The sequence below is a fragment of the Ranitomeya imitator genome, chromosome 2 (assembly GCF_032444005.1).
Source record: "Ranitomeya imitator isolate aRanImi1 chromosome 2, aRanImi1.pri, whole genome shotgun sequence".
NCBI classification, from domain to species: Eukaryota; Metazoa; Chordata; class Amphibia; order Anura; family Dendrobatidae; genus Ranitomeya; species Ranitomeya imitator.
The window spans coordinates 307209118-307235018 of record NC_091283.1 but is presented as its reverse complement, the minus strand read 5'-3'; the positions used below and the strand labels follow the sequence as shown (position 1 = coordinate 307235018).

Here is a 25901-nt window from a genome sequence, read left to right as displayed (position 1 = left end):
GGCTCTTGAGTTGGAGGTTTTATGTCTGTTATCTAAGCATGTTGTGGTGGAGGTCCCGGGAGACCAGGAGGGAAGGGGATTCCATGGGTAGTGAAACCGTCCAGGATAGTTACTACGGATGCTAGCCCTGATGGATGGGGAGCTCATATGGACGATAACCTGGCCCAGGGGCAGAGGTCCATAGAGGCTGATGACTCCTCAAATCTAAAGGAATTAAAGGCAGTCAGTCATGCTCTACATCACTTTCTCCCACAGCTGTGGGGGACGCATGTGAGAGTTTTGTCGGACAATACCATGTCAGTTGCATACGTAAATTGGCAAGGCGGAACTTGATCAAAAGTGCTGATGTCTACTGTGGTGGATATTCTCGAACTGGCCGAAGCCCATCTCTTGTCTCTCTCAGCCCTTCACATCAGGGGAGTGGAAAATCTTAAAGCGGCTTCCTCAGTCGCCATACGTTATATCAGAGAGAATGGGGTCTCAGTCACCAAGTATTCAGGAATTTAGTGGACTTGTGGGGGTTTCCGGAAATAGACTTTTTTTTTTGTTCAAATAAATTTTTATTAAGAATAACAGTACAATTAACATGTTTCATTTGCATTTTCAATACAGAGTATTTTTCCCCCCTCTCCCTTCAAACAACCCCCTTCGATCCCAAAGCCCCCCTCCCCCACCCCACAAAGCAGCTCGTCTTGTTAATTACTACCATCATTAAAACAATTGAGTGTCTAATCCCTCAACCAATCGTATAAGCCACACTTCACATTACTATCCCATAGCAATCCATGGAGACCACATTTTATTGAACGTTTCAGTTTTCCCTTTCTTCTTATAAATCCCTTTTTCTAGTGTCAGGCCGTGTTATACGTACTGGAGGAATTCTCCTCTTGACGGCGGCTCTTCCCTAATCCAGTTTCTAGCTATCACCTTCCTAGCCATGTACAACAATCTAGCTATAGCTATCTTTAGATGTTTATCCACCCCAATCTCATCCACGCATCCCAACAAGCATACAACTGGATCCCTTGGCACCGTGCATCCATACGCACCTTCCATACGACTTAAAACTACCACCCAAAAGGCAACCAACCTCGGACATGTCCACATCATATGGAAAATGTCTGCATCCGTAGACCTACACCTCGGACATTCAGAGTCATTACGCAATCCTGCCTTATATAGCACCATCGGAGACCTATAAACTCTGTGTACCACATAAAGCTGTGACAATCTATATGGTTCACTCATCGACAGTTTTGGGATCCATTCCAACACCGACTCCCAAGTCTCATTATCCATTGGGCCCAGATCTCTTTCCCATTTAGCTCTCGCCATTATTGGAAACCCCAATAGGAAAGTGTGCAACAGATCCCTGTACAGAGTGGATATGACTCCTCCAGTCGTCCCGTCATTACACACATACTCCAGTACTATATTCCTTTGAATCCTAATACCTCCGTTCCTACTCTGAGCTCCAAAAGCATGCCTCATACGCAGATACTGATACTCCCCTGCATTTCCAAGGCCAAATTCCGCCTGCAATTGGGAGAATGATTTCAGTTCACCTTGCTCAATTATTTGATACACATACTGAATCCCTTTGCCCAGCCACTCTATCAGTACCCCTAATGCCTCAAATTCTTTCAGATTGTTATTATGCCATATCGGCGAGTATCTAGTCAAGTCCGTGATCCCACGTACATGCCCCAATCTACTCCACAGCCTGCGTGGAGCCTGCGTAGCTTCAGGAGGCTAATTTGCATATTCCAGGTGCCTTCTGGGAGAAGCGAAGTCTCCCTAAGCTAGAAGATCGTTGGGTACAGCCGGGACCAGCTGCTTCGAAAGCATCACCAAACCAGGGATTCAAGCTTCAGGAGGCTAATTTGCATATTCCAGGTGCCTTCTGGGAGAAGCGAAGTCTCCCTAAGCTAGAAGATCGTTGGGTACAGCCGGGACCAGCTGCTTCGAAAGCATCACCAAACCAGGGATTCAAGCTTCAGGAGGCTAATTTGCATATTCCAGGTGCCTTCTGGGAGAAGCGAAGTCTCCCTAAGCTAGAAGATCGTTGGGTACAGCCGGGACCAGCTGCTTCGAAAGCATCACCAAACCAGGGATTCAAGCTTCAGGAGGCTAATTTGCATATTCCAGGTGCCTTCTGGGAGAAGCGAAGTCTCCCTAAGCTAGAAGATCGTTGGGTACAGCCGGGACCAGCTGCTTCGAAAGCATCACCAAACCAGGGATTCAAGCTTCAGGAGGCTAATTTGCATATTCCAGGTGCCTTCTGGGAGAAGCGAAGTCTCCCTAAGCTAGAAGATCGTTGGGTACAGCCGGGACCAGCTGCTTCGAAAGCATCACCAAACCAGGGATTCAAGCTTCAGGAGGCTAATTTGCATATTCCAGGTGCCTTCTGGGAGAAGCGAAGTCTCCCTAAGCTAGAAGATCGTTGGGTACAGCCGGGACCAGCTGCTTCGAAAGCATCACCAAACCAGGGATTCAAGCTTCAGGAGGCTAATTTGCATATTCCAGGTGCCTTCTGGGAGAAGCGAAGTCTCCCTAAGCTAGAAGATCGTTGGGTACAGCCGGGACCAGCTGCTTCGAAAGCATCACCAAACCAGGGATTCAAGCTTCAGGAGGCTAATTAGCATATTCCAGGTGCCTTCTGGGAGAAGCGAAGTCTCCCTAAGCTAGAAGATCGTTGGGTACAGCCGGGACCAGCTGCTTCGAAAGCATCACCAAACCAGGGATTCAAGCTTCAGGAGGCTAATTTGCATATTCCAGGTGCCTTCTGGGAGAAGCGAAGTCTCCCTAAGCTAGAAGATCGTTGGGTACAGCCGGGACCAGCTGCTTCGAAAGCATCACCAAACCAGGGATTCAAGCTTCAGGAGGCTAATTTGCATATTCCAGGTGCCTTCTGGGAGAAGCAAAGTCTCCCTAAGCTAGAAGATCGTTGGGTACAGCCGGGACCAGCTGCTTCGAAAGCATCACCAAACCAGGGATTCAAGCTTCAGGAGGCTAATTTGCATATTCCAGGTGCCTTCTGGGAGAAGCGAAGTCTCCCTAAGCTAGAAGATCGTTGGGTACAGCCGGGACCAGCTGCTTCGAAAGCATCACCAAACCAGGGATTCAAGCTTCAGGAGGCTAATTTGTATATTCCAGGTGCCTTCTGGGAGAAGCGAAGTCTCCCTAAGCTAGAAGATCGTTGGGTACAGCCGGGACCAGCTGCTTCGAAAGCATCACCAAACCAGGGATTCAAGCTTCAGGAGGCTAGTTTGCATATTCCAGGTGCCTTCTGGGAGAAGCGAAGTCTCCCTAAGCTAGAAGATCGTTGGATACAGCCGGGACCAGCTGCTTCGAAAGCATCACCAAAACAGGGATTCAAGCTTCAGGAGGCTAATTTGCATATTCCAGGTGCCTTCTGGGAGAAGCGAAGTCTCCCTAAGCTAGAAGATCGTTGGGTACAGCCGGGACCAGCTGCTTCGAAAGCATCACCAAACCAGGGATTCAAGCTTCAGGAGGCTAATTTGCATATTCCAGGTGCCTTCTGGGAGAAGCGAAGTCTCCCTAAGCTAGAAGATCGTTGGGTACAGCCGGGACCAGCTGCTTCGAAAGCATCACCAAACCAGGGATTCAAGCTTCAGGAGGCTAATTTGCATATTCCAGGTGCCTTCTGGGAGAAGCGAAGTCTCCCTAAGCTAGAAGATCGTTGGGTACAGCCGGGACCAGCTGCTTCGAAAGCATCACCAAACCAGGGATTCAAGCTTCAGGAGGCTAATTTGCATATTCCAGGTGCCTTCTGGGAGAAGCGAAGTCTCCCTAAGCTAGAAGATCGAATTTTTGCCTGTAGGACATTATTGCAAGAGAGCTTGGCTGAGTAGATTACACAAGAAGGAAAACACACAGCAAGTCAGCAGGATCTAGGAGCAACATGGCAGATGTGACAACCTACATGGTGAGCTGCAGCATGTGCTACATGTTCACAGATCGACCAGAAGAAGAATCCAATTTCACCTGTCAGAAGTGTAGACTAGTGGCCCTTTTAGAAGAAAAGGTGCGGGGTCTGGAAGAAAGAATAGCAACTTTGAAACTCATCAAAGAGAATGAAGACTTTCTAGACAGAACAGAAGCATCTCTACTGGTCACAGAAGGTGAAAAAAGTGTCAGAGAACCTCCAAAAGCAGATGAGTGGAAGCATGTGACCAAAAGAAGCAAGAAGACCATGGAGAAATCACCAACCACACAACTGAAGAACCGATATCAAATCTTTGTAGAGGATGAAGATGGCACACCTAAGAATGAAGCAATACCAGCAAGCAAAAAAGAAAAGGGCACACAGCAACAAGTGACAGCAAAAAGTACAGCCAAGAAGCAACGAAGAGTGGTGGTGGTGGGAGACTCACTACTGAGAGGCACAGAAGCAGCCATCTGCAGACCGGACATAACTGCAAGAGAAGTATGCTGCCTTCCAGGTGCGATGATCAAGGATGTGACCGATAGGATACCAAAGCTCTTCAGCTCCAAGGACGTCCACCCATTTCTTCTGATACATGTTGGCACCAATGACACGGCAAGGAAGGACCTACCGACAATCTGCAAGGACTTTGAAGAGTTGGGGAAGAAAGTAAAGGAACTGGATGCACAGGTAGTTTTTTCTTCTATCCTTCCAGTAGACGGGCATGGCACCAGGAGATGGAACAGGATCCTTGATGCAAACAACTGGCTAAGACGATGGTGCAGACAACAAGGATTTGGATTCCTGGACCACGGTGTGAATTACTGGTATGATGGACTCCTCGCCAGAGACGGACTACACCTCAACAAACCTGGAAAACACACATTCGCCAGAAGACTCGCTACACTCATCAGGAGGGCGTTAAACTAGAAGAAGAGGGGACGGGAAGAAAAACATTAGACTCGAACAAAGACGACCCAGGAAAACATACTCAGAAGGGAGGTAAGAACATTTCTAAAACAATCCACAGTGAGGAGATTGGAACAAAACAAAATCCTCTAAACTGCATGCTCGCAAACGCCAGAAGCCTGACAAACAAGATGGAAGAACTAGAAGCAGAAATATCTACAGGTAACTTTGACATAGTGGGAATAACCGAGACATGGTTAGATGAAAGCTATGACTGGGCAGTTAACTTACAGGGTTACAGTCTGTTTAGAAAGGATCGTAAAAATCGGAGAGGAGGAGGGGTTTGTCTCTATGTAAAGTCTTGTCTAAAGTCCACTTTAAAGGAGGATATTAGCGAAGGGAATGAGGATGTCGAGTCCATATGGGTTGAAATTCATGGAGGGAAAAATGGTAACAAAATTCTCATTGGGGTCTGTTACAAACCCCCAAATATAACAGAAAGCATGGAAAGTCTACTTCTAAAGCAGATAGATGAAGCTGCAACCCATAATGAGGTCCTGGTTATGGGGGACTTTAACTACCCGGATATTAACTGGGAAACAGAAACCTGTGAAACCCATAAAGGCAACAGGTTTCTGCTAATAACCAAGAAAAATTATCTTTCACAATTGGTGCAGAATCCAACCAGAGGAGCAGCACTTTTAGACCTAATACTATCTAATAGACCTGACAGAATAACAAATCTGCAGGTGGTTGGGCATTTAGGAAATAGCGACCACAATATTGTGCAGTTTCACCTGTCTTTCACTAGGGGGACTTGTCAGGGAGTCACAAAAACATTGAACTTTAGGAAGGCAAAGTTTGAACAGCTTAGAGATGCCCTTAATCTGGTAGACTGGGACAATATCCTCAGAAATGAGAATACAGATAATAAATGGGAAATGTTTAAGAACATCCTAAATAGGCAGTGTAAGCGGTTTATACCTTGTGGGAATAAAAGGACTAGAAATAGGAAAAACCCAATGTGGCTAAACAAAGAAGTAAGACAGGCAATTAACAGTAAAAAGAAAGCATTTGCACTACTAAAGCAGGATGGCACCATTGAAGCTCTAAAAAACTATAGGGAGAAAAATACTTTATCTAAAAAACTAATTAAAGCTGCCAAAAAGGAAACAGAGAAGCACATTGCTAAGGAGAGTAAAACTAATCCCAAACTGTTTTTCAACTATATCAATAGTAAAAGAATAAAAACTGAAAATGTAGGCCCCTTAAAAAATAGTGAGGAAAGAATGGTTGTAGATGACGAGGAAAAAGCTAACATATTAAACACCTTCTTCTCCACGGTATTCACGGTGGAAAATTAAATGCTAGGTGAAATCCCAAGAAACAATGAAAACCCTATATTAAGGGTCACCAATCTAACCCAAGAAGAGGTGCGAAACCGGCTAAATAAGATTAAAATAGATAAATCTCCGGGTCCGGATGGCATACACCCACGAGTACTAAGAGAACTAAGTAATGTAATAGATAAACCATTATTTCTTATTTTTAGTGACTCTATAGCGACAGGGTCTGTTCCGCAGGACTGGCGCATAGCAAATGTGGTGCCAATATTCAAAAAGGGCTCTAAAAGTGAACCTGGAAATTATAGGCCAGTAAGTCTAACCTCTATTGTTGGTAAAATATTTGAAGGGTTTCTGAGGGATGTTATTCTGGATTATCTCAATGAGAATAACTGTTTAACTCCATATCAGCATGGGTTTATGAGAAATCGCTCCTGTCAAACCAATCTAATCAGTTTTTATGAAGAGGTAAGCTATAGGCTGGACCACGGTGAGTCATTGGACGTGGTATATCTCGATTTTTCCAAAGCGTTTGATACCGTGCCGCACAAGAGGTTGGTACACAAAATGAGAATGCTTGGTCTGGGGGAAAATGTGTGTAAATGGGTTAGTAACTGGCTTAGTGATAGAAAGCAGAGGGTGGTTATAAATGGTATAGTCTCTAACTGGGTCGCTGTGACCAGTGGGGTACCGCAGGGGTCAGTATTGGGACCTGTTCTCTTCAACATATTCATTAATGATCTGGTAGAAGGTTTACACAGTAAAATATCGATATTTGCAGATGATACAAAACTATGTAAAGCAGTTACAAGAGAAGATAGTATTCTGCTACAGATGGATCTGGATAAGTTGGAAACTTGGGCTGAAAGGTGGCAGATGAGGTTTAACAATGATAAATGTAAGGTTATACACATGGGAAGAGGGAATCAATATCACCATTACACACTGAACGGGAAACCACTGGGTAAATCTGACAGGGAGAAGGACTTGGGGATCCTAGTTAATGATAAACTTACCTGGAGCAGCCAGTGCCAGGCAGCAGCTGCCAAGGCAAACAGGATCATGGGGTGCATTAAAAGAGGTCTGGATACACATGATGAGAGCATTATACTGCCTTTGTACAAATCCCTAGTTAGACCGCACATGGAGTACTGTGTCCAGTTTTGGGCACCGGTGCTCAGGAAGGAATATAATGGAACTAGAGAGAGTACAAAGGAGGGCAACAAAATTAATAAAGGGGATGGGAGAACTACAATACCCAGATAGATTAGCGAAATTAGGATTATTTAGTCTAGAAAAAAGACGACTGAGGGGCGATCTAATAACCATGTATAAGTATATAAGGGGACAATACAAATATCTCGCTGAGGATCTGTTTATACCAAGGAAGGTGACGGGCACAAGGGGGCATTCTTTGCGTCTGGAGGAGAGAAGGTTTTTCCACCAACATAGAAGAGGATGCTTTACTGTTAGGGCAGTGAGAATCTGGAATTGCTTGCCTGAGGAGGTGGTGATGGCGAACTCAGTCGAGGGGTTCAAGAGAGGCCTGGATGTCTTCCTGGAGCAGAACAATATTGTATCATACAATTATTAGGTTCTGTAGAAGGACGTAGATCTGGGTATTTATTATGATGGAATATAGGCTGAACTGGATGGACAAATGTCTTTTTTCGGCCTTACTAACTATGTTACTATGTTACTATGTATCAACAGCAAAGTCGGGTATAGCTTCCCCAAATTCTCCAAGGATCCATCCTCCAAACATTGTACCACTGGCCTTCTTTTTGTCACCACTTCCATCAACCGCTGTACCGCTCCAGATGACCCTTCATGCGCCCAGCCCCTTAGATGCTGACTCTGGGCTGCGAGGAAGTACAATTCAGGGTTAGGCAATGCCAGACCCCCATCATCCTTGGGTCGCTGAAGTGTCTCTAGTTTAATACGCGGATGTTGCCTCCCCCAAATCAAGTTCCTAAACAGAGAGTTGATCTGTCTAAATTTCCCACGTGGTATCCAGACCGGTGCATTGTGAAGAATATACAGTATTTTTGGCATCAGAATCATTTTGATAAGATTCACCCTACCTACCACAGACAAATGTAGCTTGAGCCATGCATCCGCTTTTGCCTTGAGTGCACCCAAGATTGGAGTCAGATTCTCATGTATATAGTCAGTGACCGGCATAGATACCCATATTCCCAGGTACTTAAATTTACTCGTCACCTCCAGTCGCCCATCCTCCAATGGCTCCCCATCCACATCGTCCACCTTAAACAAGATAGACTTACTCCCGAAGGGAGATGGACATATCACTATAAGAAACCCACAATACACAAAATCATGATACACCTTAAATGGACAGGCTCATATTGCATGATCAAGGTTCAGTCATACCGCTCAGGAGGACATATAGCGAGGAGGGAGCTGGTTCCCATATGTCCATCTCCCTTCTGGTTCTGTAATAGCTCTGTAATAGCTTTGTCTTTTCCTGTATTACTGCTTTATTAGTATCTCCCTCTCTTTAGATTGGAGATTTTTTTGCTTATTCTTTGCCCATGGTTGTATTTGTGGGTATTAAAATTATAGGTAAATCAGGGCAAGATACTGGTTGGTAATATTTGTTGCCAGACTATTAACAGGAAGGGTTAAGCTCTAGTGAGGAGTGAGGTGGGGCCTGGGAATTCTGTGTGGTTTTTCTTGGGTTAACTTATATTATTTTTGTTTGTGTTGGTTTTTTAAGTGTTTTTTAAATCTGTATATGTGGCTTTAGACATGTTATTAATAAACTTTGTTATATTTTTGTGATCCCTGCGTAGTTGCATGTTTCTTTTTTCTCTTTGGTTTATGTGTCTTGTGCTTGACATGCAGTAGGTTGAGCACTGTTACTAGAATATTGGATGGTGCCCTCGTCTTAGCAGTTTACTAACTCTCTGGCCACAGTTATCAGCTCTGAGTTGCAAGTTCACATACAATCTTCGCAAGTTGATCGCAGTTGACCTATCAGGCATAAAGCCAGATTGATCTGAGTGTACCAGGCCAGAAATAACACTTGTCAACCTCATCGCCAACACCTTAGCCAGGAGTTTAACGTCAATAGTAAGTAAAGAAATTGGTCGATATGAATCCGGCTGTGTCAGGTCTTTCCCCTCCTTTGGAATCACCACTATTGTGGCCTCTCGCATAGATGCCGGCAGCCTTCCGCCAATCCTAGCCTCCTCCAAGACCACCTTCAATTTAGGGATCAACACTTCCCCCAAGTTTTTATAAATTTCAGCAGGAAATCCGTCTACGCCAGGCGCCTTCCCATTAGCCATCGACTGTAATGCCCGTCCCAGATCCTCTTCCGTAATGGGAGCCTCCAGATCCTCCCTATCCCTGTCACTCAGCCTCGGGAGCTCCAACTCCTCAAGGAACGCCACCGTGTCCTCCATTGACCCATCTACCCGAGAGGAGTATAAGTCTGCGTAAAAATCTGCAAAAGTCTCCAAAATCTCTGAAGTCTCCGAAACAGCAACACCACTCCCAGTCACCAGAGAATGAACAAAGGATGTATTTCTCTGGGCAGATGCCACCAGCGACAGTAAATGACCCACTGATTCACCCTCCTGATAATAGGCCAGATTCATGAATTCCCTCTTCCTTTCAGCCTTACTCAGCAAGACCTCCTCTAGCTGGTTTTGAGCTGCTTTCAACCTCCTCCCAGCCTCCAGAGTACCCGTTATTACCATCTCATCCTCAGCCACCCTCAGCCCATCAATCGCCAACCTCTCTGCCTCTCTCGATTTCCGCTTACACCTGCTAATATCCCTAAACAACAGCCCTCTCAAGTACGCTTTCATGGCTTCCCACACAGTAAGCACATCTACACTTCCCTCATTTATCTCAAAAAATTCCCCTAGTTCCTTCTTAATCTTCTCCAAATCTATACTGTGTAACCAATTAGGGTGAATTTTCCACTCCCTTCTGCTCCCGTTCCGTGTCCCCACTGGTCTAAATTCCACTTCAACTGGACTATGGTCTGAGAGAGCCCTAGGTAAATATCTCACATCCCCCACCATCGTATCTAATAATCGGTTACCTAGTGCCAGATCAATCCTAGACAGCGTACCATGAGCTGGCGAGTAGCATGAATACGCCCTTTCCCCGATATGCCTAACTCTCCATAAATCAATCATGCCCACTTCCCCGACATAAGTCCCAAACGTAGTGGTATGTCCCGCCGTCCTATTCTGGGGGTTCTTGTTCTTGTCCCAAAAGTCATCACATATATTATTAAGGTCGCCGATAATTAGTAATGGTAACGGTCCCCAGCGCTCTACCCTCTCCAGCACCTCTCTTATCTTCTTGCTTGAGTATGGGGGCGGAATATACATTGCCACTATACACATCAATACTCCATTCATTTTACACTTCACCACCACATACTGACCATCCAAATCTTCCTTTACCGCTACCTCCTCATATTGCACCCCAGCAGGAATCAACACAGACACACCCCTAGAGTACGTCGAGAAAGTAGAATGATATGCTTTCTGTATCCAGCGCCTATTCAATACATTCACCCTCTCCCGCACTAAATGTGTCTCCAGCAGACATATCATTGAAAGCTTCTGCTCTTGAGCATACTGTAGACTTGCCGCTCACCGTGTTTTATCCGCCAGACCTCTCACATTCCAACTCAATATTTTAATACATTCTCCCCCCCTGTGGCTCATCATTTCTCATTTTATCCAATTTCCCAAGTATGAGCTGCCCCACCCCTCCCATCCCCCCTACCCCCTCCCGCCCCCCTACCTCCTCCCAACTTACCCCCCTAACCCCCCCAGTGTAACGCATTTTTCCTCTCAGCAAGAGTGGGGCTCCACTGCCCACTGCGAACACTCTCCCTCACTTAACCCTCTCCATTCGTGTCCCGCTGCCACACTAAACATAATTTCCCCCTAACTTTAACTTTATTATAACTTAACATTGCACTTCTATGACATGTAAGAAAAATAGCAAACCAATTTACAATATCCGTTATAGCCCTCCTCCCCCACATTTGGTAGACAGTACTGTCCCCTCCGGCCAGTCCTCAACATGGCCTAGGAGAACCCTCAGCAGTTGCTCAACTTTTTTAAAACCGACGCTAACCAGCGCAAAACTCTCCGCCAACGACAGAGAAACCAATTTCCAGCCAAATCTCGCCGGCATATCAGTCTCCCACTCCTTTCAACTTTTTCTCATTGGTGTCAAGCCACTGGGCAGCGTCCTCCGGTGTCAGGAAGAAATGTGTCTTATTAAAAGCCACCAGTCTCAGCTTGGCGGGAAACATCACTGAGTACTGCACTCCCAGCTCCCTCAGTCACCGCTTGACTCCAGTAAACTTCATCCGCTGCTTCTGAACCGCAGCGGAATAATCCGGATAAATGGCGATTTTCTGACCTCCAGCCGTCAGATCCTCCATCTCTCTAGCCTTTCTAAGGATAATGTCTCTGTCCCTGTAGTTCAGTATTTTAGCAAGCATGGTACGGGGATTCGCTCCTGGGGCAGGGGGCTGCGGCGGGACCCTATGAGCACGTTCAACAGCAAAAACTTTTGTCAACACTGTGTTCCCAATCTTCTCCAGCAGCCAGTTCTCCACAAACTCAGTGGGATTTCTCCCCTCAGTCTTTTCAGGCAGCCCCACTATACGTATGTTATTCCTTCTGGACCTATTTTCCAGATCCTCATTTTTGGCAGCGAGCTCGGCTATTGCTTGGGCAAACTTCTTTTCAGCTTTTTGTAGCTTAACTATGTGATCTTCTGCCGTGCTCACCCTCTCCTCCACCACTCCTATACGTTTGTCCATTTTCTGCAGAGCCGCATTAATCTGTGCCGTGTCCCCTTTAACTTCCTGCATCTGCTGGGCCAAGGAGTTCAGGGATTGCTGACATGAAGAGATCAGTGTGATAACATCTCTAAAGGCCCCGTCACACATAGCGAGATCGCTAGCGAGATCGCTGCTGAGTCACAGCAACAGCGATCTCAGTAGCGATCTCGCTATGTGTGACACGTACCAGCGATCAGGCCCCTGCTGTGAGATCGCTGGTCGTGTCGGAATGGCCTGGGCCATTTTTTGATCGTTGAGGTCCTGCTGACATCGCTGAATCGGCGTGTGTGACGCTGATTCAGCGATGTCTTCGCTGGTAACCAGGGTAAACATCGGGTAACTAAGCGCAGGGCCGCGCTTAGTAACCCGATGTTTACCCTGGTTACCATCGTTAAAGTAAAAAAAACAAACGCTACATACTTACCTACCGCTGTCTGTCCTCGGCGCTCTGCTTCTCTGGTCTGGCTGTGAGCGTCGGGCAGCCGGAAAGCAGAGCGGTGACGTCACCGCTCTGCTTTCCGGCCGCTGTGCTCACAGCCAGACCAGAGAAGCAGAGCGCCGAGGACAGACAGCGGTAGGTAAGTATGTAGCGTTTGTTTTTTTTACTTTAACGATGGTAACCAGGGTAAACATCGGGTTACTAAGCGCGGCCCTGCGCTTAGTTACCCGATGTTTACCCTGGTTACCGGGGACCTCGGGATCGTTGGTCGCTGGAGAGCTGTATGTGTGACAGCTCTCCAGCGACCAAACAGCGACGCTGCAGCGATCCGGATCGTTGTCGGTATCGCTGCAGCGTCGCTAAAGTGTGACGGTACCTTAAGAGTCGGCTCCTCTCCCTGTGATATGGCTTCAGGTCCCCCACTAGCCCCAGCCATGCTGCCTCTCTCCTTCCCCCTCTGTACCTCATGCTGCTCAGCCTTGCTTGCTTCCTCCTCCTCCTGGTCAGCTCCAGCTCCAGATCCTGGTTCTGCCTCCTCAGCAGCCTCCACTCTAGCATACTGCTGCAGCTTTGCGGCCACCTCCATGCGCCGCTGACATGCGGCGTTCTCCTTCTCGGCATCCTCCCTAGCATTGGAGCCATCTTGGCCGCCTCCTGCATCGTTGGTGCCAGCGTCTTTCTGCCGCCTCCTGGTCATCGCTGCCGACTCCGGACCCGCTGCTCTGCACCGCTGCACTCTCCGGACCTTCGGCCAGCCGGATTTAGGTGAGTTTACCCGAAAATCGGGGTTAAAACAGGATTTTTGTCCTTCTGGCAGCAGGAGCACTCTTCCCTGCTTCCACTCACATGGCCAGCTCCGGAAATAGACTTGTTTTCTACCAGGGACAACAGAAAGGTCCAAAGATTTGCCTCCCTGAACAGGGCAGATCAGCCGGAATTGGTCGACTCCCTCCAGTTCCCTTGTCGCTTCAGTCTGGCCTATGCGTTTCCTCCAATGATGGTGCTTCCACAAGTCATCAGGAAGATCAGGGACGAGAGAGCAAGGATAATTCTCTTCGCTCCTTTCTGGCCCAAGAGACCTTGGTTTTCATGGCTCAGAGCATGTCCATATCCGACCCCTGGATCTTCCCATCAGATCCGGGCCTGCTCTCTTGGGGTCCATCCTGTCATCCTTGGGTGAGAGGTCTCCACTTGAAGGCGTGGAACTTGAGGCAGTTGTTGAGATTAAGGGGGATTTCTGACAACCTGATTAGTACCAGTCTGCAGAGTAGGAAAGAATCCACGACCAAGATATACAGTAGAGTGTGGAGGAAGTTCCTTAATTTTCATACTGGGCCTTTCTCTAGTGAGGTTCCAGTTGCTGCAATTTTCGGGGGTTGGGTGCTGGGTTTTTCAGTTAACACATTAAAGGTTCAGATATCAGCATTGGGAGCCCTATCTAGTCGTAAAATTGCGGGAGTTAGATGGGTTGCATGGTTTATTTCAGCGTGTGAGCGTAGCGACTCTGTACACATTGCTCGCTTGCCTCCCTAGGACCTGATCTGGTCTTTGATGCCCTAATAGGTCCGTCGTCTGTCTGTCGCATTAAAGTACATATCATTAAAGTACATATTAAATATCCCTGAAGGCAGAGTAGGGCTCAGTTTGAGTCTTTTCAGAGCCACAGGAAGAGGTTTGGAGTCACAAGGAGCACTTTATCACGTTGGATCACAGATACAATCTGTCTGGCTTACTCAGCAAAGGGTGAAGGTCCTCCGGAAAGAATAAGGGCACATTCGGCACGGTCTATGGCATTCTCCTGGGCTAAGAAGGCGGACATATCGATTGATCGGATATGTAATGCTGCAACATGGTCTTCACCATCTACCTTTTACAGCCACTATAGACTCAATTTGTCATCATCTTCTGACTTGGTTTTCAGGAGACCTGTCCTCAATACGGTGGTCCCTCCCAGATGATGGTTCCCTGAAATCTCTCAGTGGGTGCTGTCATGGCGAGAATAAAAAAACGGATTACTTACCGTAATTGTATTTTATGGAGTCCATGAAAGAACCCACTTCCCTCCCTAAGTAGCACATAATAGAGATGTTTATGTAATTCACTCCGGGTGATGGTGGTATATGTTTATACATATTGAGTAGTTTTTATGAAGATGTTCTAATGTTTTCTTGGCGGTTCCTCTTGTACTCTGTAATCCAACTGAGGAGGGGGACCACCCCTTTTTATCTGTAGGCTTCCTGTTCCTGGGGGTGGATCCCCTCTCTCAGTGGGTGCTATCGTGGACTCCTTAAAATACAATTACCGGTAAGTAATCCGGTTTATCCGGTTTGTAATAAGAATGGTGGAGATGGCAGGATTAGAGCTGATCATAGATGTGACTTCTCCATCTGTCTGTGACTTTTACAATATTTGTTTCAGGATGAAGATCTGACCCGTATTAAAACTGCAGAGACATGTGTGAGGGATGATGAGAGGTGTAAAGAGGAGATTCCTACCTATGACTACCCAGGTGAGTAGTGACCACTAAATGCAGAGAAGTCACAGATTCTTCTCAGCCACTGTCTGTGGCTGCTTTACCGGTGGTGTAGTCTGGCTGTATCACAATCGTGTGATCACCATTTCGCATCTAGACCACAACATTCTCCCCCACCCAAAACTGTTCAAATGACTTTGGACTTTAAAAGCCCTTTCTATAGAATATATAGCCTGGAGGGCCAACCTACACCCTGAAATCAGGAGATGCTGGTCGTAACCTGCCCAGATCTGTAAACTGCAAAGTCAAATGACAGTGTACGTAGAATGTGCTGACAAGTTAGAAAGCCACTTGAAGAAAAATACTATGATGGGCCTGTAAGAGAAATCGGAGGGTAATGATGCTGTTGGCTTCCTATAACCCTGTTATCTTATTGGATGAATTTACATTCTCCCCCTTCTGTGCTGCTGAATGTGCTCATATGGTCCCTACAAGTCCAGGTCCAGTCTTTCTGGACAAACTTTGCTTTTATGATCGACATCATTAAATGTGCAGTGAGGGCCAAGTGTGAATTTCTGTACTGTAACAGTTTCCCTTTATACTGAATTTTCAATTTTACCCCTCGCCACGACCGCACTCACTTGAGAGAGGGACCCGCCCATAGGAACAGGAAACCTACAGAGATAAAAATGGCGGTCCCCTTCTCCTCCTCAGTTGGTTTCCTGTTCCTATCGGAAATCCCTGGATTCCTACTGATGGAGGTGGTTGGAGCACCTCCAGATTACCTGAGCCTGTGCACCCGCCTTTGTGGTCCTCTCGATGACAGCAGGGGCTGCGACATCAGTAGCAGCGGCAGGGGAGCCACTGCATGCAGCCTCCCCCCTCGTCTGGTCACCATCCGGCAGGTTCCGGGCGACAAAGCCCGGCCTATGGAGAAGGCATGTGTGTGGGGCCGATCTTCCAGTTACCAGCGGTGGAGTGTGCTGCTAGGAGGCGGTGGCGGCTGCGTCGTGCGGGTAAGTCCGTGCTGCTTCATTGAACCGGAAGTGGTCGGAGCACTTCTGGTTCGCGGCGGGCGGCGCAATGCAGATGACCACGCAATTGAAATGGCAGGCCGGGGCACAGAGCTATTTGCTCAGTATGCTGTCCCCATTGCATACCGAGCATCCACCAGCGGTGGAGCAAGATAGCGCTGTCAAAAGCAGCGCTAATGGCTCAAAATCATCGGCAAAAAGGAGTGGTCGTTCCATGGAAGGATCTGACACTCACATGAGCAGTAAAACGAGGAGTAGAGATGCAGATCTACTCAGACCCCACACAGCGTCTCCACCTCCAAAACCGGTATGATGATGATGATGAAGATGATAGCTTCACTGGGTGAGTGTTTATGATCCTCTACCTATAAGCTGATCCCTTCCTTCTCTGCCTCTCCCCTTAGGCTAAGAAGACCAATAAATCTAAGCATAAGGAGTGTGCCCTGTGTATGCAACCCCTGCCCGACACGTATCTTAAAAGGTTGTGTCAAAGCTGTATAGATCAGACCTTACAGGATGAGGCGGCTGTTACGACCACAAATATCAGAGCCATAATAAGGCAGGAGATCCAGTCTCTGGGATCAAAATCCCTAAAGAAACATGGAAGTAAGCGCCTTTCTCCCGTCTCCAGTTCAGAGTCTGGAGAGGGCTTAATCTGATCCTCCAATACCTCAGGATCATCTCCAAGCTCTTCTGAGGATGAAGGCGGAGCATGTTTTCCAGTCGACAGTATAGACAATCTTATAAAATCCGTTAGGAACACTATGGGGTGTCCAGATACTAAGGAGGTCAGGTTGGTTCAGAATATCATGTTTGCAGGACTAGGCCAGAAAAAACAGCGTGCCTTTCCAGTCATTTCTGCTATTAAAGACCCTGTCAAAAAAGAATGGGACAAACAGGGCAAAGGGTTTCTCCCATCATCTTCCAAAAGGCGTTACCCTTTTAGTGATGAGGAATTAGCAGTGTGGTCTAAAGTCCCTAAGGTAGATGCGGCGGTAGCATCCACCTCAAAGCAATCTTCCCTTCCGGTAGAAGATGCAGGAATCTTACTAGATCCACTAGATCGTAAGACTGAAGCTCCCCTTAAAAGATCTTGGGAGATGAACACGGGAGCCTCTAAACCGGCCATATCAGGCACATGCACAGCTAGGTCACTATTAGTTTGGATAGACCAGCTGGAGCAACAGGTAAAATGCAAGATCACATGAGAAAAAATTCTCAAGACAGTTCCACTGATCAGAAGTGCTGCGGCATTTTTAGCGGACGCTTCAGCGGATTATCTCCGACTGGCAGCGAGATCAGCAGGCCTGGTCAACACGGCTCATCGAGCCCTCTGGCTGAAAGGATGGAAGGGGGGTGCACAGTCAAAATCCAGACTATGTAAAATCCCGTGCCAGGGTGAGTTCCTGTTTGGAAAGGTTCTTGATGACCTACTCAATAAAGCAGGAGAAAGAAGGAAGGGATTTCCTAAACAGTTTCTTCCTTCTTATAGGAGAGCGTTTAGAAGACGGCCATTTAACAGGAGAAGGCCATATGAGCCACAAAGGGATCGCTGGGAAACAAAGGAAACAAAACAGAAAGGTGCCTTATTTAGTAATCCCGAAACATCCAGATGTGGTAGATACCATCAGTAATGAAATCCCCGTGGGTGGAAGACTGAAATATTTTCACCACAAATGGGAACGTGTAACTTCAAACCAGTGGATCCTTCGTCTAGTAAAATCCCGACTAAAATTAGAATTTTCCCAACTACCAAGGGATAATTTTATTGTAACATCACTGAGAGCGCCGTAACAGCAAGAAGCGCTTCAGTCATCTGAGTCTTTTGGCTAAGAATGTTCTTATAGAAGTACAAAAGGATCAGGAAGGGAGAGGATTTTATTCCTCTTTGTTTCTGGTTCCTAAACCGGATGGTTCTTTTCGTACTATAATTAACCTAAAAAAATTAAATTCCTTTTTGCATGACCACACCTTCAAGATGGATTCAATAAGGTCCACTATTAAACTCTTGTTTCCTAGATGTTTCATGACGGGTCTAGATTTGTAGGATGCATACTACCATCTTCACATCTATAGATCCTACAGAAAAACTACGGAGTATAAATAAACCCAAAAAGCATAATAAGCTAAAAGGCGTAACAAATTTTATTAAATATAGTCAAAAAATAACAGACATAACATACAAGGGACACGTATAGTTCATGTACGGCAGACAACAAACACTGCAAGTAACACCTAGGGCATAGAGAGGGCAAGAGCCAATGGCTATTAGGCACATATCAGTCAATCATAAATGTGATCATAAAGTGCATAGTGCTTATGGGGAACGTACATGCACCTAATACCGCCATATATGTTGTTACTTATCAGACCTAAAATAGGTGAAAATAATAATAAAGCTCTGCAAGTCTTACCCAATACCGTGGGTGCCAGTGTATGTCCGGCGCTTACTTCCATGTAACTTCTATGCCCTAGTTCGAATCTCGGCTTCAGGAAAATGGCCGCCGCGATGTCCATCTGCGCACGCGCGGCATCCCGCGGCCATTTTCCTGAAGCCCCGGGAAGCACGAGACTCAATCTGCGCACGCGTGGTCTCAGGAAGATGGCCGCGCCCACCGAGAAACCGCTGAATAGCGGCGAGTGCACTCTTTTTCTACAGCTGCGCAGTGCATTTGGCACTTGCGCATGCGAGAAGCACTACGCCACCAACGGGAACATAAGCAAGATGTGGGGGAGAAACAGCGCTGTGACCACGCCCATCCGACCTGACCAGCCTGATTGACAGGCGAAAAAGGCCACTTTTGTAAGGTATTTCGGCAGCATAGGTAGGGAATCAGGGGACAAAAAATACCCTATTGTAAAGCACAGCTCAGGCCCTATTTAACGGTATTTTTATCTCCTACTGAAAAAACGGGGTGACAGGTTCCCTTTAATGATATACCAGGACAGGGTGGTTCTCAAGCCTGATCCATCATATCTTCCCAAAGTAGCATCCTGTAACCATAGATCTCAAGAGATCGTGTTGCCTTCCTTTTATGACAATCCATCAAATCCAGAGGAAGAGAAGCTACATATGTTGGATGTGAAAAGAGCAGTCTTAAATTACAAAGAGAGAACCCAGTCCTGCAGACAGAGTAGGGCTCTGTTTGTATGTTTTCAGGGTCACAGAAAAGGCCACGGGGTTACGAAGGCTACCTTGTCCCGCTGGATCAGAGATGCCATCTGTCTGGCCTACTTATCAAAAAGCAAAAATCCTACAGAAGGAGTGAAAGCGCATTCGGCCCGGGCTGTATCATCCTCGTGGGCAGAGAATAAAGACATCTCCATCGAGCTCATATGTAAGGCCGCAACCTGGTCATCACCCTTGATCTTTTATAAACATTACAGACTTGATCTATCTTCTACAAATGACTTGGCAATCGGGAGAGCTGTCCTCAGAATAGTGATCCCACCCAGGTGAAGGTTCTCTGTAAATCTCTCAAGTGGGTGCTGTCGTGGCGAATGGTAAAAAGCCGGATTACTTACCGGTAATGCCCTTTTAATGAGCCACGACAGCACCCTGTCACTTCCCACCCTAGTTGCTATGTGTGGTTACATATACGGTATATTTTGTTCATGGGTGAATATAAATAAGATAAAATGTACAAAAGTTTACGGACATATATATTAATTTAACAACGGCGGTTCCTCTCGTACTCTGAAAAACAACTGAGGAGAGTGGGACCGCCCTTTTTATCTCTGTTGGTTTCCTGTTCCTATGGGCAGGTCCCTCTCTCAAGTGGGTGCTGTCGTGGCTCATTAAAAGGGCATTACCGGTAAGTAATCCGGCTTTTCTTTTAAAACCAAATAACTTCAAGGAGAATTGTGATAAACTACATAAAAAACATTACACCTGTGCCATGATATATCTCTAAGCTGTGTGGCACTGATGGCTGTAATATACAGTACAGACCAAAAGTTTAGACACACCTTCTCATTTAAAGATTTTTCTGTATTTTCATGACTATGAAAATTGTACATTCACACTGAAGGCATCAAAACTATGAATTAACACGTGAAATTATATGTCCAAACTTTGGGTCTGTACTGTACATTTATTCACCCCTGCAGGAGATGTTTTGGCATGGCTCGAGCCCTGGTTTCATGGATTCACTCCACATCATAAAATACCGTATATACTCGAGTATAAGCCAAGATTTTCAGCCCATTTTTGGGGGGCTGAACCCTCCCGGCTTATACTCGAGTTATACCCAGGGGTCGTCAGGGGAGGGGGAGCGGTGGCGTCTAATTATACTCACCTGCTCCTGGCGCGGTCCCTGGTTCCCCGGCGCCCCAGCTTCTTCCTATACTGAGCGATCACATGGTACCGCTCATTACAGTAATGAATATGCTTGCTCTACCTCCCATAGGGGTGGAGCCGTATATTCATTACTGTAATGAGCGGTAACGGTGACCGTTCAATACAGGAAGAAGCTGCGGCGCCGGGGAAACAGGAATTTCACAGCGCCAGGAGCAGGTGAGTATAACGGGGAGCGCAGCGCTGCACGATATTCACCTGCTCCCCGTTCCGGGTGCTGCTCCGTCTTCAGCGTCTTCTGCAGTGACGCTCAGGTCAGAGGGTGCGATGACGTGGTTAGTGCGCGCCCTCTGCCTGAACGTCAGTGCAGAAGACGCTTAAGATGGAGTGGCGCCGGATCGAAGTCAGGTGAATATTGAAAGTGCCGGGGGCCTGAGCGCCGGAGAGGTGAGTATGTGATTTTTTTTTATCGCAGCAACAGCAAATGGGGCAAGTGTCTGTATGGAGCATCTTATGGGGCCATAATGTTTGTGCAGCTCTATATGGGGCAAGTGTCTGTATGGGGCCATAATCAACATTTGTTCAGCACTATATGGGGCAAGTGTCTGTATGGATCATCTTATGGGGCCATAACGTTTGTGCAGTACTGTATGGGGCAAGTGTCTATATGGAGTATCTTATGGGGCCATAATTAACGTTTGTGCAGCATTATATGGGCAAATGTCTGTATTGAGCATCTTATGAGGCCATAACGTTTGTGCAGCACTATATGGGGCAAATATCTTTATGGAGCATCTTATGAGGCCATAATTAACGTTTGTGCAGCATTATATGGGGCAAATGTCTTTATGGAGCATCTTATGGGGCCATAATCAAGGTTTGTGCAGCATTGTATGGGGCAAGTGTCTGTATGGAGCATCTTATGGGGCCATTATTAACCTTTATGCAGGATTATATGCGGCATATTTTAATATGGAGCATCTAAAGGGCCATCATAAACTTTATGGAGCATTATATGGGGCTCCTGATTCAATAAGGATATTCAAAAACACTTAACCTACTGATGTCTCAATTAATTTTACTTTTATTGTTATCTATTTTTACTTTTGACATTTACCGGTAGCTGCTGCATTTCCCACCCTAGGCTTCTACTCGAGTCATTAAGTTTTCACAGTTTTTTTGTGGCAAAATTAGGGGGGTCGGCTAATATTATTATTATTATCGGGTCGGCTTATACTCGAGAATATGCGGTACATTAGGTTTACAATCCTCAATAATTCTGATTAATGTACAATCTCTTCTGAAATGGGGGGCACTAATACTTTCTCTACTTTTCTAGACAGGACTCATAATTTCTCCAGTGGTTCACCATAAATGGGTGCAACTCTGGTTTAGTGTTTGAGCTCTCCCCTCATACATACGCGTACGTTGTTGTTGGGGATGTATCATAGAATTAAAAAAACTGTCTATTTTTTACCAGTTCATCTGTATGATATTTTGATTGTGGTGGGATCACCCTGCCTCAGTTATCTGAGTCTGTAACTCCGTGGTAGTCCTTAATCCCTTTCCGACATCGGGTCACCGATGGGTTGACATGACAACCAGAGGTCTCCTGGAGACCTCTATGGTTGTCACTGCTGGCTTGCACGTGGTGGGAGAACATACAAGTGAGTAATCCTGCTACATCCAGGTGATCTGATCATCGCTTGTATGTAGCTGAGCCGATCGGGTTATGGCAGTTTCTAGTCCAAAATAGAAGTGTCCATGGAGACTATTGAAGCATGCCAAAAGTAGAAGAAAAAATGTTTTTTAAAAAAAATATAAAAGTTCAAATCACCCCTTTTTCCCTATTTAAAAGAATAAAAAAATCAAACATAAACCTATTTGATATCGCCGAGTTCAGATTCACCCAATATATCAATATTAAAAAAGAATTAACCTGATTGCTAAACGGCGTAGCGACAAAAAAGTCAAAGTGCCAGAATTACTTTCTTTTTTTTTTTTGTTTCCATGACGTTACATTAAAATGCAATAACTGATGATCAAAACATCGTATATGCACCAAAATGGTATAACTAAAAACGTCAGCTCAGTGCGCAAAAATCAGCCATCACCCAACCCAAGATGACGAAAAATGGAGAAGCTACGGGTATCGGAAAATGGTGCTATTTATTTATTTATTAACAAAGTTTGGAATTTTTTTTCCACCACTTAGATAAAAAAGAACATAGACATGTTTGGTGTCTATGAATTCGGGTTAACCTGGAGAATCATACTGGCAGGTCAGTTTTAGTATTTAGTGAATATAGTAAAAAAGCAAGAAAAAAAACAACTGTGGGATTGCCCTTTTTTTCAATTTCACTGCACTTGGAATTTTTTTTTAACCTTTTTCCAGTACACAATGTTAAAACTAAGCTCTCGTTCAAAAATATAGCTCAACCCACAAAAAACAAGCCTTCACGTTACAATATTTAACAAAAAATAAAAAAAGTTATGGCTCTGGGAAGAAGGGGAGCAAAAAATGAAAATGCAAAACCAAAAATACCTTTGGTCGTTAAGGGGTTAATAAGGTCTCCATTCCCTTTTGCAAATGCTTGAGATCTAGATTTATCAAACGTCTGCTCTACACTATTGGGCTATATGCACACAATCCATTTTCGTGGCATTTTTTTTTTTACGTCTGTAAATGCTCCAAAAATGCAATGGAATACTAAAGCAAGGGAAATCAAAGACAATCCTGAAGTGTACTGCACATTATCAGTAAATTTCTGTCCGTGTTTGTATTGTTTTATTTTCTGCAGCATGTCAATTCTTTTTGCTTTTCTGCTGCATTTTGGACTCATTGACTTCAACTGAGTCAGTCAAATCTGCAACAAAAACGCAGGTGTAAAACGGTTTGCGGACTAGCTTCAGATTTGCTGTCAAAAACGCTGCAAATTGTCAATGGGAAATACTGTCAAAAGGAGGAAGAGTGTAGGCGGAGAATATGTATGCGTCTGTGTGTGGGCGGAGACTATGTGTGTGTCTCTGTGTGTGGGCGGAGAATACGTGCGTGTGTGTGTGGGCGGAAAATGTGTGTGTGTGTGTGTACTCTTGCGACGGACATGTTTACCCATGCGTTTACCCATGCGTCGTCTGATGGGACTACTACTCCCTTCTGGCTACATCTTTTGACAGGGGGTAGTCGCTCCCGCAGTGTACCACTGAGCCACCGTGAGAGTTCACTGGAGTTGATTAGCTGATCAGCTCCGGTGCTCTCGCTTACGGCATCGCTGCGTGGGAAAGTTCTCACTCAGCGGTAGTGCCCTAAGTGAGAGAATCGCAGCTGATCAGCTGATGAAATCCGGTGAACTCTCACAGCAGCACAGTGATACACTGCGGGAATAATTACCTCCTGTCAATGTATCGCTGGAGACCAGGTATAGCAGTCACATCTCCTGATGTGACTGTTCTACACGTGAGATCGCCGTGGGACACTTGGTATTAAATGGACTACGGCGGACAGGATAGTATATGTTGGTTTATTATTTTTTTTGATTAGGCATTCAGTAAATATGGTACATTTTGATTCAATAAAGGAGTCTGTGATTATTTCAAATAAAAAACTTTATTCTGGGTGTCTCTGTTTTATACAATATCATTAGGGTTAGTAATGGATAGGTGTCTTATAGAAGCCTCTCCATTACTAACCTGTGGGCTTGATGTCACCTGATAATACAAAGGCGAAATCAACCCCACAAATATGAGCCCCACTTGCCAACGCTACAGCGTAAGTGGGAAGAGCGAGGCTAAGTGCCAGAACTGGTGCATCTATAAGATGCGCCATTTCTCGGGTGGCTGAGAGCTGAAGTTTCTAACCTGGGGGATGCCAATATCCATGGTCCCTTTCCAGGCTATTAATAACAGCCTACAGCTGTCTGTCAAGCCTTAGCTGGTTCGAGCTTATAGGAGGAACCCATGTCAATTTTTTTTCTGGGGTTTCCTTGTAAACTAGCCAGTAAAGGCTAAACAAATAGCTGTGAGCTGATATTTATACTCGTAGCCTGCGAATCTTTGGCTATTGGCTCCTTCCCAGAATATTTACTTCAGGTGTCGGCTTTCCCTCTGCTGGTTATGAAAATTATGCGGGAGCCCAGGCAATTTTTAAAAAAAATATTTTGAAATATAAAACAGATATTCCATTTCATGCAGATTTCTGACAATTGCTTTTTTGTTACAGCATATGTAGGTTAATTATGTTAATGCTCCTAAATAGGCTGGTGTGTGTCTTTATTTAATACTAGCTATTGCACCCGTTCTACGCCCGGGTGGCGAGCATTTATATTGGTATATGGTCTCCATCCTGGTATGTGCTGCTCCATCTTGCGTCCCCATCCTGTCATGTGCTGCTCCATCCTGCGTCCCCATCCTGTCATGTGCTGCACCCATCCTGCGTCCCCATCCTGTCATGTGCTGCACCCATCCTGCGTCCCCATCCTGTCATGTGCTGCTCCCATCCTGCGCCCCCGTTCTGTCATGTGCTGCACCCATCCTGCGCCTCCATTCTGGCATGTGCTGCACCCATCCTGCGCCTCCATTCTGTCATTTGCTGCTCTCATCCTGCGCCCCCATCCTGTCATGTGCTGCTCCCATCCTGCGCCCCCGTTCTGTCATGTGCTGCTCCCATCCTGTGCCCCCGTTCTGTCATGTGCTGCTTCCATCCTGCGCCCCCGTTCTGTCATGTGCTGCTGCCATCCTGCACCCCCGTTCTGTCATGTGCTGCTCCCATGCTGGGCCCCCGTTCTGTCATGTGCTGCTCCCATCCTGCGCCCCCTGTCATGATCCCAATGGCAGGGAATAACAAAAGGACAAGCACAGACACAAAACGAGCTCTAGGGAGATGGAACCTGAGCTGACCGCGACCCTGAACCTAAACACACAACTAGCAGTAGCCGGGGAACGTGCCTACGATGATCCTAGACGTCTCGCACCAGCCGAAGATCTAACTTCCCCTATTAGAAGAAACACAGACCTCTCTTGCCTCCAGAGAAATACCCCACAGAAATAGCAGCCCCCCACATATAATGACGGTGAAATGAGAGGAAAGCACATACGTAGTATGAAAACAGTTTCAGCAAAATGAGGCCCGCTAAAGCTAGATAGCAGAGGATACAAAAGTGAACTGCGCAGTCAGCTAAAAACCCTTCAAAAAACCATCCTGTAATTACTTGAACTCATGTTCCAACTCATGGACCATTGAAGAGTAATTACAGTCCACTAGAGCAACCAGCAGCAAAGAATCACATATCTGCAAGCTGGACTAAGACTAAAATTAAACAAAACGAGAAACAGAAAAAACAGAACTTAGCTTGTCCTGAAGATTACTGAAGCCGGTAGCAGAGGAAACAAGACACACTGATTACATTGATAGCCGGCCAGGAAATGACAAGAAAGCCAGGTTAAATAAGAAACTCCCATATCCTGATGGAACAGGTGGAACCCAGAGACCGCAGAAAACACAAGTCACCCAGTACCATCAGTAACCACCAGAGGGAGCCCAAAAACAGAACTCACAACAGTACCCCCCCCTTGAGGAGGGGTCACCGAACCCTCACGAGAACCACCAG

The 25901-nt window shown here is 46.0% G+C and overlaps 1 pseudogene; it reads left to right on the top strand.

Annotated features, from left to right (window-relative positions):
* Nucleotides 1-25901, top strand: part of LOC138666977 (zinc finger protein 585A-like) — a 118210-nt pseudogene that overhangs the window by 4572 nt on the left and 87737 nt on the right.